This window comes from Dipodomys ordii, unplaced genomic scaffold, assembly GCF_000151885.1.
Source record: "Dipodomys ordii isolate 6190 unplaced genomic scaffold, Dord_2.0 Scaffold20, whole genome shotgun sequence".
Lineage (NCBI taxonomy): Eukaryota > Metazoa > Chordata > Mammalia > Rodentia > Heteromyidae > Dipodomys > Dipodomys ordii.
The window spans coordinates 22,786,503-22,802,713 of record NW_012267236.1 but is presented as its reverse complement, the minus strand read 5'-3'; the positions used below and the strand labels follow the sequence as shown (position 1 = coordinate 22,802,713).

Sequence of the window (16,211 nt, the reverse complement as noted above, 5' to 3'; positions counted from 1 at the left end):
CTTTGGCAACAAAAATAAGGTAAAAATTCTATGTGAGGCCAAAAGGATTTGAGATTTAAAAGAAAAATACTTACGACTGGTACAAATGGAACTGGGGGCCCCCAGGGACCCAGGTGGGACTACAAGGAACTAAGTCACCTCTCATGTCCTGGCTGACACAGCAATGACAGAGGACCGAGCCTCTCACCTCCCTTGAGCCCAGTTGCTCAGCCTTCATTTTACAAGGCGGAAGGGCATCACAGCTCATAGACGGAATCCCTACCGAATAGGAGAAGTAATTATTTGAAGTTGGTGGAGCTCATGTGCGCCTCCCAGGAAGAGGGCTGGCTGGAGTCGGGATGGGAGTTTGTGGCCAGAGGATGCTACCCTACAATTGAGACTCAGCGAGAAATGAGGCACGGCCGGCTCACCCAGGAGTAAATGGAGGGCCCAGGGATTCTGTTATTCAAATGAGGTAAGACTTGGCTTGGGAGTTGGCAATTGAAACGGGGAGAGAGGGGGAAAAAAATTGAGCTTCCGCTTGATTGAACTCAAAAGATCTGCAAGGAGCAGAAAGAGGGTTTTACCCTGACAGTGCAGGACAAAGCTAGCCACCAGCACAGAGCGCAGACCCCCCGGGGCCTTCCTGAGAGGAATCACACCCCCAGCCCCTTCACAGACATCGCAGATGGAAGGCAGGCAGCCTGGCTGCCCGATAACCCCTCTGGATACTATGTAGAGTGGTGCAGCAGGGCAGGGGCAGGGCTGGATCAGAAGAGAAGGACATGTGTAATTAGGTTTCATTCCGCTACCCAGTGTGTGCTGTGCAAATAACATTCCAGCACGGAGACATGGTTCGGCATGAGTGCAGTTTACTCAGAACAGGCATCACGCATCCACACCATGCTCGCCATGGACCTGTCAAGGATCCCATTTGGCTTAGTCTGTGGAACTGAACAAGAAATTGGTGACATTTTACTTCACAGCCACCTTAGGGTAAGACTTCTAGAATTTCTGCAATTGGCAAACTGGAGACCCATAAAGATCTGTTGCTATTTCCAGTCCCAAAAATCAATGATTAATTTGCCAATCAAGAAGCAGGTATGTAAATAAGAATGAATGTGTGCTTTCATGTGTATGTGTGTCCATGTATGAGTGTGCATGTGTGTATACGCATCACGTATGCATCTCTATGTTTGATCCCTTTTGGAAATGGACTCGTGAGTGACCTTACCAGCCTTTCAATTCCTCAACATCCCACGGGGTCCCTCCACCATGGGTCTGAGGCTGGGAGAGGTGAAGATCTTTGACTGGAAATCCCACCAATGGAGGAAGAAATGAAAGCCAGCTTTGGACAGCCTCACTCACTTCTGTGTTCCTATGATTCGTTTAGTCTTCAGGCCTGTGGACCCTCCAGCCCCCACTGCTGCTCTGGTGGACAGCTGTGCTTCATGAGGACTGTGTAGCTGGTGATGCTGTATCTCTGGGGTCAGATCCATTTCCTAAGATATGGGGGACAGGAAGTAACAGTAAAGTTTTGGGTCACTCCAGATGGGCAGAAGTAGAATTCATAAAATATGATGAATTAGAATTGGAACTCACGAACTAGAGACCATTGGGTTGGCAAATGTGGTTAGCCAATGCCAATGCCATATTGTAATTAACAATGGCCAGTTCAGACCAGCTCTGAGCTCTGTAATTCCCATCTACACCCTCTTCCTTCTATCCACTTCCCCTTTTCTGGAATCCTGGATTTGAAGGTATTTGAGTTCTTCCCTTAATTTCATATTAATTTCTTTGTGATTATTTTATGGCATACTTAATATGATTAGAACAATATGCTTCAGATCAGAAGAGTGCTTGTCTGGGTGAAACAGGATAGTGTTCACCTATATAAAAGTAGTTTGCAAAAGACAGGCCGGGTACAATTGCCTGCCATGATTTTGTTTACACCATACACTCAAACCACAATCAAGAGAGCTGGTTTTAAAGCAAACAGAATATCGCCCCGTAGGAACCATGGGAAGGAAATGTTAGCTCTTTCATTTCTCAGTCCTGCAGCAACGGCTCAGGGGCTGGGTTCTTGGTGTTTGAATGAGAGCTCCTGAGTCAGGACTACCCCTGCCAGGGTTGATGCTGCGGGGACCAGGCCTCAGTCTGGCCACACCCGTTGAGTCTTTGCTCCATGTCAGCTCTCATCTTCAGGAATAAGCGTCGTCCCTCACGCGTGTGCTCTGCTCCGAGTGCACCACACACCACAAGACCTTCGTGCCTCCATGTGGCTCCCCTCTCCCAAAGTCTGGGTAGAACGTCCTTACTTTCTCTGACAGAGATCAACATGGCAGAAGTGACGGAATGAAAGAGGGAATCAAAGACCAGTCCCTGAGCATGGAAGCCATCTCAATTTATAGAAGAGATGGTGTCTTCCATCTTGGATACTAGCACTCTCCATTCTCTCTTCCTCTCTCTCCCTCTCCTTACTGAGGAGAGGCAAGCTACCATGCTGTGAGAAGCATTGTAAAGAGGCACATGAGTGAAGATACTGTTCTCTCTCTCTCCCTCCCCTCTTTCTCTTTCATCAAGAGCCAAAAAGAACTCAACCAAGCAGCAAGAGTGAGCTTGTTCTTGAGATGTCCGTGGCCCCATGAGAGACCCCGAGCCTTGAAGGCCTAAGGCATTCCAATGGCCAGCGTGAGTCATTCCCAGTAAGTGTTTGCTGTTTTCCAACATGACCCATCAGAGTGATTGGTTACATAGCCATAGACAATTCTGCAGATTCAGCAATGGTAACACTGACCTAACAGGTTGTCCAGCTTTAAAGTGTAGAAATGTGTCTCACATTGGGGCGCTCCAATTTGATGAGTGGCTCAGCAGTGCTCCCACCAGCTCAGGGTATTACCCTCTGGGATGGCTGGGCTTGTCCCAGCCTTACTGCCAGAGATAAGATCCAGAGAGTCGCCTTTATCCTGTTTTTAGACTGTGTATGGCACCGTTGGGGTACCTCTGCACACAGCTCACACCGAGGGCTGACGCTGCACAGTTCCAATGGGCCTGGTCTGCTTACATGGCCCCAGGTCCATGCATGCTCACAGGCTGATCCTAAGGCACCTGGGCCAGAACCATGGCCTCCATGTAACTGATCACCCTGAAAGAAGATACATAACAATGAAGCTAGAAGCAGTGAGACCAGATGGAGCCATCTTCACTTCCACTACTCTGAACAGTCCCTAGAGAACTGGGCCTTGCTGCCCTCTCTGCTCATGCAGGCAAATTCTCCCAGCAGGTCTTCTGCTGTGAAAAGGTAGGACTGGCAAAGACAGTTCTTTCCTAAATCTGTTAAATCCACTCAGCAGGCAGCAAGGAGAGGAAACTCAGGTGAAGTTGCAGAACGATCTAAGTAGCACTTGAATATAGCATATATCACTTCTACCCAAACACCATCGTTTGCCCCTAAAGCAGCCAGGGAAAATGAATTTTTGTCTATCTGTGTAGCCTACAAGGAAAGAAGTGTAAGTAGTCATGAGCATCTGCTTTCTCTATCAAAGAAGAAAATTTTCTACTTGTTTCATTGAATATATATATATACATATACATATATGGATATACATATGTATGTGTGTGTATGTTCGTGTGTATGTAGAGGTGTGTGTCTGTCTGTGTATAATTTACCCCTGTGACTGGAATGCACTCAATTATCTTTGAGAAGGAAGGAAGGAAAAGGAAGGATTGAAGGAGAGGCATGTGTTTTGATCAGAGTGAAGTTGAGTTTTCAACTGTAAATGACTCAAGTCACAATATGATTTGAGTGACTGTTCCTACAAAGTTTCTTTAACAAATAATGAAAATCTAGCCCACAGATTGGGAGAAGATCTTCACTAGCCATACAACGGACAAGGGTCTCATATCTAAAATATACCTGGAACTCAAAAAATTAAATCCCCCTACAACAAATCTTTAAAGAAACAACTGACTTCTCTGAAGAGGAAAGAAGGATGGCCAATAGACACATGAAGAAATGCTCAACCTCCCTAGCCATAAAAGAAATGCAAATCAAAACAACATTGAGATACCACCTCACCCTAGTTAGAATGGCTATAATCAAGAACTCTAATAACAACAGATGCTGGAGGGGATGTGGACAGAAGGGAACCTTACTGCATTGTTGGTGGGAGTGTAAGCTTGTTCAACTACTTTGGAAAGTAGTATGGAGGTTCCTCAAAAGACTTCACATAGAGCTCCCCTATAACCCAGCAATCCCACTTTTGGGCATTTACCCAAATGATCACAAACAAGACCACACTAAAGCTACCAGCACGACTATGTTTATTGCAGCCTTATTAACCATAGCTAAGATATGGAACCAACCCAGATGCCCCTCAGTAGATGAATGGATCAAGAAAATGTGGTATATATACACAATGGAATTCTATGCCTCCATCAGAAAGAATGACATTGTCCCATTTGTTAGGAAATGGAAAGACTTGGAAAAAATTGTATTAAGTGAAGTAAGCCAAGCCCAAAGAAACATAGGTCCCATGGTTTCCCTTATTTGCAATAACTAGTATATGTCTGAGTCAAGCAGAAAAGGTCAGTTAAGTTGATGTTAGGGAAATGAACCCTAGGATATGTATTCAAATGTTTTTTTCTTTCATGCGATTGTTACTAACACATTTATAAGATGATTTCTTTGTTGCTTTGTATGTCCCTCCCCCATGGTATAACCCTGTTTTCACTGTATTTGATGTTGTTATAATTTGTGGAGGGGAAGGGGAAAAACAAATCGTTTAAATAGGGATATAGGTGGACCCATTGCAACAATGAGATGTACAAGTCGTTATGTCGAAAACCAACTTTACAACTTTGGTGGGGGGGGGGAGGAAGGTTGGGGGGGGTGTCGGGGGAGGATGGGATGAGAAGGGGAAACAAAGGAGGAGGCTACAATGCTTGATAAGAAATGTACTCATTATCTTGCCCATGTAATTATAGCCCCTCTGTACAGTATTTTCACAATAAAAAAAATAATGAAAATCTGACTGCAGGAGTTACTACTTCCATCCTAATAAAGGAAGACAAGTAATCAAAAATTAAAGCCCATTTAAAGGTTTTTTAACTCATAGAAAATAAAATGTTAGCAGATATAAAAAAATGACATCTGGTCTACCACACACACACACACACACACACACACACACACACACACACACACATACACTATATACATGTGTGCATACACACACATATGCAATGGCCCAGCCTACATGTGCATAATGAGTGTCATTGGTAGCATTCATGCTAAGGTTCATAAAATGTGTACTCATTGGCTTCTTGTTTAGATTTTGTTTACTTTTCTTTAATTAACAAATTAATTTTTGACACATATGCACCATTTTGAGTAATAGTGACAATGTTTAGATTCATAGAGGTTCACAGTACACTGGGCAGGCAAATGTGGGCATCAGGCTTACTAAAGGGGATGACTGATGTGTGAAGTGCAGAAACAGTAATTCCATGACTTGGATCAGAAAAGGCATCATAGTGATCGCAACTCACACATAAAGTCATGGAGGATAAAGTGCTATTCACCACAGTCTTCAGAGGAGGAAAGAATAAGAGGCAAGGAGGAAAACGCATTAAAGAATCAGAGCAAACAAGTACAGCAGAGGGACATGCATGAAATAATATGGTGCTCTGGTAGAACTGTGGGCCAGGCAGTATGTCTCCGCTACCCGAGTGTGTGTAGACCCCTTACCTCTACCCTGAGGAAAGGAGTTAATGGACAGAGGGCTTCTACATTTTGCTGGATAATAGGACTGCTTGTGCTTTGGGTGCTTAGTTTCATTCCAGAGTAAAGACATATTCCTAACAATGACAGATGGCATTTCCCATTCTTATTGCTTATCTCTTTATATATTGCTTATCTCTTATTCTCTTTATATACATAGGCCATTCTTTTCTTTATTTTCCCCTTTAGAAGAAAAAACTCATCTTGCACAAAAATATCATCTTTGTTATCTTTATGTCTTGGTTGTCCATGGTGATTTTAATGTACCATTTAAAAGTGACAGTATGTTTTAATAGCATAGTATGCCTTTTGCTCTTGCAAAAACATCACATTATTCAATGTATACAACTGCAAAAGGATATGACTCTTATATAATTTATGTGTCCTGATGGTGTGTTATTAATGTGTGCACTTTATAAGGGTATAATTTTGTAAGCAATTTTCCATAAAATTGTTATAAGTGTTATAAATTTGAGATAATTTGGCACAATATTCATTTAACCAAATTACATCACTAATAACATCTCTTCATTTGTAAATACCAGTTCAGACTGACATTACAAATTTGGGTACGACATTGAGCTTTGTGGACTCATTCAGATATTGCTGTGTAATTTAGGATGAGGAAAAACCTCTACTTCCATAAATAAGCCAGCTTTGTTCCTCTGGATAGAAAAGTACTTACATGACACTTTTGAAGCAAAACCTACTCTATTCCATAACATATCAAAATACTAACAATGTTTGATTTTGATAAGCCATAAGGTAACACGATGTATCAACATAGTTGATAGATTGGCGCTAAGGTAGTCAAGAATTGCTTGTTGGCTTGGCTTTCTTATACCTTTTCGGTGGCTTTGGCCAATGTTTAATACTTTAATAATTTGAGTTTCCTCATGGATTATATGAAGATAATGATATTGGACTGGATCACAAAGTCTTTTTGGAACATCAATCCATCATCTTCGATCTTCTTTGGTAATTGATTATGGTCTATCCTTCCCTGTTAAGGTCCAAATATCTTGTCTCCTCAAATGCATTACTATGTCATCCAAGCCATGACATATGATTATCCATTCTTGCATTTCCAGAACAGCTCAGAAATCATTACACATTAGTGACTATCACTGTGGCATCCCAGAAGTTGGTGTTCAGGCCCTGGCTCACCAAGCACTATTTCAGTGTCCTTGAGGACTTTCCTTTTCCTCTGTGCAAGGTGTTCTGGTGTGTTCTTCAACTATCCTGAACCCAAATTTCCTTTTTTAATCCATATCCATAGGTGAAAATGATAATGCCAAACGTCCTAAAGGTGAGGTGGAAAAGCTCAGTGAGAGGACAGCCAAGGACATAAAGTACTGAGCAAAGTTAGATCTTCAAGAACACTGAGTACCCTTGCACACATAGCTTGGCATGGAATGAGGAGGAATACTGCAGAGCTGATACTGTATTCAACGCATCTGTGTCTCCTTCATGGAGCAATAGAAGCACCACTCAAATTCCAAATGAAAGGAAAATGGTGCTCCCATCTTATCATAAACTATGGAGCAGGGAAACACAAACCCTATAGCAAATGATGCTTTAATTCAGGGAAGGCAGAATGATGCCACAGACAGCGGCAATTCACCACGGGCAGAAGGCATAGAACAAAGGTCGGCACTGTCGGAATTCTGGTGTGGTGAGGCTGCCAGGGACCCTGAAGCCAGCTGGGGGAAAAAAGAATTCCCATGGTTAAGAGTAAGACACTGGTGATCTAACTTTCTTTGTGATACTGCATGGACATGTTTTCATCTCTGGAGCCCAGAACATGGCAGACAGTGGCTAACAGGCCAGCTTCTCTCCCTCACTCAAGCTGTGATGAAACACAGACAGCCTTTCTGAACAGTGAGTGAAGTTGGGGACACAGCCTCACTTGGCTAAGTTAACCCTCAGGACTAAGGAAACCAGAGCATGTAAAGGTAAGGTGGAACCTCAGACCTCTGCCTCAGGATTGCACTGTAACGCGACATTGAGTCTGTCATGGACAGAAAGACCCCATCTCCCTACTACTAAGATATTCTTTATGTTCCCAAAATATTTTATTGTCAATTATGCTAGAAGTAAAAATAATAACAAGACATAGGTCTACCTTCCAAGGATGCAAATCCACTGTGGCCAGCAAGTTTGACTTGCTTCTAATAAGCCCCTTCTCTGAAATCAGAAGAAGCCAACCTCTTCTGTAAATAGCAACATTAAGACCATAGGTCCCCTCAAGAAGAAATCCAGGTCTTCAAAGAGCTCAGGACTAGATGAATGTTGGTTAATCAGACACTAAAATTATCTCAGAAATTTCCCTACCAACAGACAGTTAAGCAGAGAGTTAAAGCAGAGAAAATTATTAGGCCTATGCTACAAATAAGATACTCCCAACCCAGAGCTTGTATCGAGATCCAGACCAGCCGTGACTGGTGGGTCAGATTCTTTTCCATTGTCCTCTGAAACCACTTCTCCCAGCTTGCCATGATCAACTTCAGGTGAAAATTGTCAGAATCAAAATGGAAGCATTGTGGCCTAACATAGAACATCATTTGAAAAATGCCCAGATGTTGTGAAGAACGCAATAGCACATCTGTAGGCCCAATAACAAAATATTCACAAAAGACACTTCTAGAACCAAAACCTTCCATAGAGGCCACCACAACTTCACACAGACAGTACTTCTACGGGAACACCTGCCCAAAGACTCTGTGTTTAACTTCTAGCTGCTGCTGACCTTGTTGTTAATTCTTGTAGCTAATGGGTATCATCTTGAAACAGTTCCTGTAGTCTTCATTTTGCCATTAACAGCTTCCCTTTGCCTCAACTCCCTTAAAAGCACTCATGGCTGATTATGTCACATATATTCCCATTGTGGCAGTGTTTTTCAGAGGAAGAATTCACTATTGTGCCTGAAAATATGTCTGGGGTGTCACTGGATCTTGACTTGGTAGATATTTTTCACTGTGATATAATCTCTAAGCGGGAAGCTTGCAGTGCCTCTGAATGGAGGTCAGCGCGGTGTTAGCCAATACTTACTAAGAAGCCAAACGTTATAAGGCAAAGAATGTTTTTCCCGTAGGAGGTTGTAATCTGTGAGAACACCACCACAGAATGCAAGAGGACACACACCTGATTAGAAAGTAGTTGACGCTCCTTTGTGTGTACAGAGGATGGGCAAGGTCGGACAACTTGATGAGGCTGAGGTAAGTCTGAAGCAGCCGGAATATTCAGGCTTTGCCCCAGAGATAGACAATGAGAGATAGGGGAGAAGGTTGCATTTCTGACAGGGGCCTTGTGAATTTGTTCTTGTCTAGGAACCAGGATGAGCCTCTGTATACAGAAGCAGAAGGAAATCAAGAGCTACTCCAAACTCAGGCATGCCCCCCACGAAACCATAAAACTCCACCGAAGTGGTGGAGAGGGCGCCAGTGGTTCTTGGTTGGGAGAAGGGAAGGATCTTTCATGAATGTGGACACAAAAGGCAAAGCTTAAAAAGAAGTTTGAAAAGCCCCACTTAACACTCACCATATTAACCTGGGGTGTTATGTTGGTAATGCCAAGAAAGCTCTCCCAAAGGTGACAGTTCCCGCAGCTCAGAGACCAGTCACCCACAGTTCCCAAACGTGACCACACACGTAGTTCTGTGAGCAGCTCGTGGTGGCCTGACAGCCAAGCCTCACGTGTGTTTCAGAAAGAAGTTTGTGAAAACCCATGATGCAACTGCAGAAGCGAGGCTGACTGGGGCCTTCGGCTGCTCAGGCAGTGTCGAGGGCAGCTGCCCTCTAGGAACAGGAACAGGAGCTTGGGAAGTTGTCCAGGGGCTCAAAAGTTGAGCTACCCTTAGCCAGGAAAGTATGCTGTGCTTAGACGAGTGCATGCTACTCCAGAGTGAAGGTTTTAATAAGGGGTGTGATTTCCACAAACCACGACTCAGCCTGTGCCATAGGCCAGGAATACTGCAAGACATGGGTATGCTGAAATAAATGAACTGTTTCTGCCTTTTAGTAAGAACCTAGTGTGACAAGAGACCAGCCATCAAGTCTAGTGGGTTTTTTATGAGAACATATGCCTCCTTGGCAACCAGAATTCCTCTATTTTCTTTTTATTCTTTTTTTTTTGCCAGTCCTAGAGCTTGAACTCAGGGCCTGGGTGCTGCCCCTGAGCTTCTTTTGCTCAAGGCTAGCACTCTACCACCTGAGCCACAGTGCCACTTCTGGCTTCTTCTGTGTATGTGGTACAGAGGAATCAAACCCAAGGCTGCATGCATGCTAAGTAAGCACTTTACCACTAAGCCATGAATAATTTCACTAGGCAGAGTGCCTGTGGTTTATGTCTGTAATCGTAGCTCCTCAGGAGGCTGAGATCCTGAGAACTGTAGTTCAAGCCAGGTAAGGACATAAGTGTCTGAAAGACTCTACCTCCAAATTAAACAACAAAAAATCAGGTATGAAGTAACAACAAAAATAAACAAATAAATGAATAATACACTAAATGTAAATGGTCTAAACACATTAAATAATAGATAAAGATTGAGAGAGCAACAGAAAGGGTGATATTGTCCAAAAAGAAATTTATTTTTTACTTCTTTTATATAATCATAACCTTTCTGTACATCACTTTTATGATAATAATAATAATAATAATTTTTAAAAGAAACTTGTAACTCAGGATGTGACACAATAGAATCAGGTTTTCCAAAAAGAAAAGATAGAAATTTTTAACTCAAATTAGAAAAACAACAATGATCTATTTATAACAATAGGTTATAAGGTTAGGGAACTTGTGGTTAACATTGTGTAAATAAGAAGCTGGAAAGAGCATTGCTTCCGTTCTATATCCAACCAAAAAAATCAGAAAACCTACATGTTCACATTTCCTGAACCTATCAGAGAGCTGAAGGCTCAGTATAACCATCTATTGCAAACTATAAGGAAAGGCAGGAGAGCAGGGGTGAGCATTTGCCTCCGTACCAGGCAGACAAGTGGAATGAGTCTTGAACCACACTGTGGGCCATCACAGAGCTAGAGCCTGGCCATTGTGGTCACAGGTGCGTCAGGTCAAGCTCCACTGTCTTCTCTGTACCAAACCAGCACAGAAACGAGCCGCTCCCCACCATTGCTTCCACCTCATGAAGACATGTCCTGGCTGCTTTCCTCACACTTCAAGCATGCCTCTACCTTTCTTACTGGACCTCAGTTTCCCTCCCTGAAGACCGTGGACATGTGTAGCTGAGGTGAGCGTCGAGGTCCATGCATGCTGGGTTGTGCTTCCTGCCACTCAGATACAGTCTGGTGTGTCTGTCTCCATCTCCACACTTACTCAACTGATACAAAGGCATCCAGCTACCTCCATGGAGCTAGACTCAGGAGCTTCTCGGAGCTCTCAGGAGCGTTTAAGATTGAACACCTTAAAATAAGTTATTACTGGGGCTTCCATGATAAACTCCCCCCTCCCTCGGTTTAGCGACTTGTTCTCAGCAGAAACATGGCATTTGGGAGCTGTTTGTTCCTCTTATGTTCAGATTTTGCAGGTATGTCAAAGACCCAAGTCCTCCCAGCACTGGCTCAGGTCTCTCCTCAAAACCCAGATAACCCTTTGCCACAGAAAAATGCTTCAGCTTCACCTTGAATTCACTATGCAGAGACAGAGTGCAGAGGGTGATATTCCCCACGAATGTCATCCTCATGTAGTATTTCACCGTGCTGAAGCATCACCAGCCATCCTTGGGAATGACTTAGAAACCCAGATGTAACCTTTCAGACATTCCTTTCCTTCATTCTCTCTGCCTACTCTATCATAGAATTCCACTGATGTCATCTCTCCTGCCTGGGCTGTGGAGCTGAGCCTTGTGGGCTCCCTTTCCCACCTCCACATCCACCTCTGCCACCTGCTAGAAAGTTCCATCCCCTCTCCCCTGCCCTTCCCACTCACAGCTCTTTAAAGAAGGCAGCATAGTTAAAGGCTCCACATGATATGAGCCCAACCTGCCCAGTACTTCAGGTCACTCCAGTTCTCCCCATTCCCAGGCCCCCAGCACCTTCTCAGGCCTCGGCCTGCTGGGACCCCTCCTTGATCATCCCTCCAGCTCTTTCTACAGACAGAAATGCCATGGTGGTGTTTTCTCCACCTCCCCTGGGAAAACCACCTCCACCCATCATCTCTCAGCTCACAGTCCATTTTCCTAAGGGATGCAGGCTCTGTCCTACCCAGGTTGAAGACACTGGCTAAACTCTGGTCTTCTTTTTCATGATAGTTTCAATTCTCCATCTGTTGTGTGCTATTTAATTATGAGCTATTACCTCATCACAAGGGGGGGGGAATATGTCTGAATTCATTTATTTGTCACTATACCGAGTGCACAGGTAGATATTTAATAAAAATGTATTTGAATGACTGAACAATGCTGTATATATTTAATCTTAAAACAATCAACATGTCATATTAGCAGTAACCAGGAACTGGGAGGTCTTATATAGCAGTTTATGTTTTCCCACTGGGTGACCTGTGAGAGGGAAAGCTGGTATCTCCAGCATTACCTAATATTCCTCACAGGTGACAGCAGAGTTTGTTCTAGGTGACCTCTGAAAGCCACTCAAGTTTGGAAACCATAGGATTTTCTCATCAGCCTCAGAATAAGCTTAAAGCATGCACATTAGGCAAGAGCAAGGCTTTCCAAAGACACTGTCCAGAGAGGGTCACTTTTTCAGTCAACAGTTTCACGGAGATTCCACTGACAGGTGTGAAGCACTTAAATGCCAAAGCACCTTACAACTTGGCCATGGCACAGAAAGGAAGCCAGCTCCATCAGTCCAACGCGAGTTACCTTCCAATCAGTCTCTGGATTCTTCGTCAAGCCTCATCCTAGAGAAGTTCAGTCACATGATTCCAGTGAATTCACTGTATAATGATTGGTCAGTTTCATCAATGACTAAGTTGATCACTGATAAAATCATGGGGTGAGAGCTTAGTCAATTCTGTCCCCTACTATTTCCTGCGGAGAGGGAAATATATTTACGCTTCCAAATTAACACCCTTAGCCCCCCTTGGTCATTGAGCACTAAATATGTATTCCTTGCAGCTGAAAAACTGAACTCCAATGATGTGGGGTGTAAATGGCTTTAACCCAAGTAGCCACCAGGGGCCAATGCTACAACCCCGAACTGTGCACAACCTCACAGATGGAACATGGGGAGTTTGTGGCACGTAAGAAGTCCCTGGGAGCTGTTGGTTAGCCACCCACAGCTTCCTCTCTCAGGAATTCCCCACATGATCTCTGCAAGTCTGCGCATCCCTCCAGTCCCCTGCTCCCCTGACTGCATCCTGAGAATCAGGCTGTAGGAAGTCGGGCACAGGAGGGCTCAGATGAGAACTGAGGCCTTGCACCTCTGTGAGACCCAAGCATGCCTGGCCATCAACCAACGCTTCCCTGCCTCCGCTCTGTGGACCAGGAAGACAGGAGGAGGCATCTTGACTTCTGAAGGAGACCATGAGCCTCACTTACAACCTTCTGCCTCTCTGTGACATTCCCTCCTAGACGAGCGCTCCTTTACTTCTTTCTGAAACTGGGCTCGCTGGCCAGCTTCAATTCTCACTTATAGATGGTCCTTGTGGCTTCAAGTGGGAGCAAAACTAGTTAACAGTGCAAGACTCTTTTACAGGATGTAAGTTAAGTCCATTAAGATTGTTTGTGTGTTAAATAAACCTGAGAGACACATATGTGTCATATGAAATACACAAGCACACAACTCAATCACCTAAGCAACATACATGAGGTCAGTGTCCTAGGCCCAGTATTTAACTCAAGCAGTACAACCACACATACAACCCACAAACATACACACAACTCTACCACCGGAACACTCACACCCACGTCACCCACTCCACCTCCTACAAACACATACTGCATTCCTACACAATGTACACATGTCATCATACCACAGAACTACACCTCTTATACCCACACACACCTCTACACACAATGCCTCCTACACATGTATCACACACACACACACACACACACACACACACACACATTCACAGATTATAGGGCCATGCTTTTGAAAGTTTTTATCTTGACCCTGGACCCTTTTGCTTTCCATCTGTCTGTCTGCATGTCTGTCTGTCTCCCTCTCCCTCTCCCTTTCCTTCTCTCTTCTCCCTCCCTCCCTCTCCCTCTCACTTCCCCACTCCCTCCCTCTCTCCCTGACTGCCACGAAGCTCACAGCCACCTTCTGCCGGCCCCTCCCAGCCTCGGGCTCTGCCTCACCCCAGGCCCACAGTGCTGGAGCTGAGACCATGGACTCAAGCATCTGGAATCAGCAGCCAATCAATCTTTCCTACCTGAAGTTGATTACATCAGCTCTTTTGTCACAGGCCCTGTTATGGTTCAAAGAGTCCTCATCCTTCCTGGAAGGAGGGGATCTCAACATTGAAAAGGAAGAGGCCAGAACAGGAAACTCACCTGCCCACCCAGGCTGTTAAAACCTGTGCACCTGCCCCACTCTGCCCAGGAGCAGCTGGATCTTTCCCTGACATTCACAGCCTTTGAGAGTCTGGACCTCTGCCACCCACTGTCCTCTCCTCTCCCCTCCCCTCTGCTACCCACTCTCCTCTCCTCCTCTCCCCGTCTACCACCCTCTTTCCTCTCCTCCTCTCCTCTCTACCACTCTCTCTCCTCTCCCTGTCTACCACCCACTCTCTCCTCCTCTCCCTGTCTACCACCCTCTCTCCTCTCCTCCTCTCCCCTTCTGTGCACCAGACTTGTGCTTACCCGAACCATCAGGACCCTCTGATCTTTGGAGTTTGCTCCTTCCTGCTCCCCTGGCTGGCCCTGGCTGCTCTCCCTCCACCACTACCACACAGATGCACGCCTGGCCAGCTGACCTCCTGCTGCTGTCTGAAAAGTTGCTTGGCCATGGCTGTCTCTGGGGAGCCCCCGAGGCCTGCAGAGCGGAGCTGCTCTTTCCCTGGCTTCCCTGCCCTCTGGGCCATGCCTGGGCTGGCATCAGGCTGTTTTGCCTTCCCGTCCAGCCGGGGCTCTCTGCAGGCGAGCGAGCTGTCCCCTGCCTGTGGCCTGGGCTGGGGAGCACAGTGCCCTCTGCTGAGGACAAGTGTAGCAGTGCCAGCCCTGCATCCTGTCCACAGCACACGCCCCTCTGCGTCTTTTAGGTGGCTGTTGTCTTAGAACTTGGAGAAAACAAATCCGAAAACTAAAGAAGCTAGAACGTCACTGTCCCCTCAGCCGCTCCTGGGGGGGGGCGGTGTTAAATCCACAGGGAGGCAGAGGGGGCAGGAACCCCAGCTGTAATCAGAGCACTGCCCGCCCGGCATCCCTGGGGCTCCCCACTTTCCTGGGGGCCCAGAGATTTCCATTTTTTAAGTGGCACCAACACACCCCGTTCCTGGTTCTCACTCTCATTTTCCCCATAGACGTTCAAAAAGGCTGTGGGTGGAGAACATCACACATCATTGCTCTGCGGCTCTGCGGCAGGTGCTTGTGCTCTGCTCACCGTGAGCCCCGTTGTAAGTCTGAATGCAGTAAATGTCAGGAGGTACAACCCAGAGAAACACTTATCCTCGGGGGCATTCAACAATCCACAGGAGGGTGAGGAGCTCCTGTGACCAGAACTCTGGAGAATGGGTGTCCTGGAGACATCGGACATGGCAGGCAGACCAGGGTGGGTCCCAAGCTTTAGACACTAGCCTGTTGCTGAGTGGTGACTGTTGCTGAATGGCCACACAGAGCAACTCAGACCCTGCCAGCAGTTACCACAGCGAGGACCTGCAGGGAGTGGAACAAAACCAGCTGTTAAGAGATCAAAAGGGACCAGTGCAGTAACACACATCTGTAATCCCAGCTACACAGGAAGGATAGGTTGAAGGATCATGGTCTGAGGCTGGCCAGGGGAAAAATCACATATGAGAGTCTGTTGGAAAAATAAATGAAGAAAGCAAAACTACCTTCAAAGCATGACTCAAGTGGTCGATGACATGAGCCTGAGTTCAAAGCCAGGTACCATTAGGAAAAAGCTAAAGACAAGAAAGCACAAGGAAGGAGGAAAGGAGACCTTGGAGAAGGGAAAGGTCAATCTGTAATCCTGCCTCACTTGGGAATCCGGAGTGGATGCGTAGCCATCTCTAGGAGCTGGTCGTTGACATTCTGACAGCAGCCTTGCCTTCTTGTTGAAGATCCAGACTGCCAGCTGCCTTCGCTGTGTCAAATAACCCTGAGCTGGGAAGGGGGTTTGGAGGAAGAGCTTTCAGAAAGCCCGTGTGCCTGGCAACAGGAAGGAGGCAGGACCCATTTGCTTCTGGGACTTAGAGGGCTTGTCATCAATTCCCACAAAACACAGCAATTTCCCCAAGCTGCCTCGAGGGTCCTAACACATTAGTCTGTCAGATTTCACTGAAAATGTCGATCCTCCGATGACGATCC

General features: G+C 45.5%; 1 long non-coding RNA gene across 4 annotated transcripts; it reads right to left on the bottom strand.

The window, feature by feature from the left end:
• Positions 1-894: 894 nt before the first annotated feature.
• LOC105983765 lies at positions 895-14,401 on the bottom strand. 4 transcript variants are annotated; one of them, XR_001174957.1, is made up of 5 exons: positions 14,117-14,401; positions 12,600-12,767; positions 2,147-2,302; positions 1,214-1,481; positions 895-931 (listed from the first exon to the last, which is right to left on the bottom strand). It is a non-coding gene; the product is annotated as an uncharacterized LOC105983765 (long non-coding RNA). The 4 variants fall into 4 exon arrangements; XR_001174959.1 differs by lacking the exon at positions 12,600-12,767 and having other exon boundaries at positions 915-931; positions 1,214-1,266; positions 1,348-1,481; XR_001174956.1 differs by lacking the exon at positions 12,600-12,767.
• Between the last annotated feature and the right edge of the window lie 1,810 nt (positions 14,402-16,211).